We start from the raw sequence: 1315 nt of genomic DNA on the forward strand, positions 1-1315 counted from the left end.
CCAGGCTATTTGGCAGCGCCTGCCTTCGTAGCATTACAAAACCCTGAGTCCTCAATCGCTCCTGCAAACGGACTTTCTGCCGCACCATCCGTTAAAGCTGCAGATGACCCATCAGCCCAGTGGGGCTCTCTCATAGTGTTGAAACGACGGATGCGGTACGTCTCCCAACCAGAGTAATGTTGATAGCACTTTTTCTCGTCACAGACCTCCTGATCTGCTGTCCCTCCGCGTTACCTATCCGCCAAAATACGCCCTCGGACTCAAATATTCGTTGTCAAGGCCGCGATACGCAAAACGTTTTCAACTACATCCTCGAGAATCTGTCCTATGTTCTTATCAAGATAACCGGCCTTTGCATCGGCCTCCTTATAATTACATGACAAATACACCAAAACACACGTACCTACATCCTCATCTGTCCTATGTTCTTATCAAGATAACCGGCCTTTGCATCGGCCTCCTTATAATTACATGACAAATACACCAAAACACACACACCGCGAGCTTGGTTAAACCTCGCATCAACAAATACCGGAGGCCAGCTTAGGCCTCCACGAGCCTCCACCATCATACCAAACCCCTTCCGTCCCAACTGTAGACCATTTTCGGACGTGACCCATACCCACAACCACCGCCACTTTCTGCACCATATCACTCTCCACACCTGCTGCCGACTCAAACGACTTCATGTCCCACAACTCTTCTCAACCCTCAGACGCTCCCAACTGCTTACTAGCCTTCAAGGGATATACCCTACCTCAAAATGTACCCTTTGCTCCACTCCGCCGTGGCTTCAAACTTATATCCACTTCTCACCCCTCTACCTCCAATGGTGAACGCACCTTAACCTGCTCCAAACACATGCCCAGTCAACTCCATTTTATGTAACCTTACCACCGCAACCCATTTCCCCTGGTACCGAACTCCACCGTAAACGAAGTTACTAAATTCCTAATTAGTGTGGTGTGCTCACCAATGGACCTATCAGTGATACTGTTCAACGCTCGCTCACTGTTTGCCAAAAGCCATCCTCTCCGTGTAAATATCGCCGTTACGATTTGTGTGATTGAAACATGGCTCTCAATTGAAACTACAGGCACGACAAATTCGCTCCCTGGTTACGATATCAACCGCTCTGACAGGGGAAACTCAAGGGGTAGAGGCTGTGCCATCTACTCCAAATCGGAACTTCGTGCAACCCCTGCTGATGATTCCATACGACCTGCACTAGTGGGTTGTACCTATGAGGCTTACGGCTAACGTCAGCGTGCAAGGTGTTGCCACTCTCGTCTTAGTGGGGTCACACCAACCCTAG

The sequence above is a fragment of the Opisthorchis viverrini genome (genome assembly GCF_000715545.1).
Source record: "Opisthorchis viverrini unplaced genomic scaffold opera_v5_18, whole genome shotgun sequence".
Classification (NCBI taxonomy): Eukaryota; Metazoa; Platyhelminthes; class Trematoda; order Opisthorchiida; family Opisthorchiidae; genus Opisthorchis; species Opisthorchis viverrini.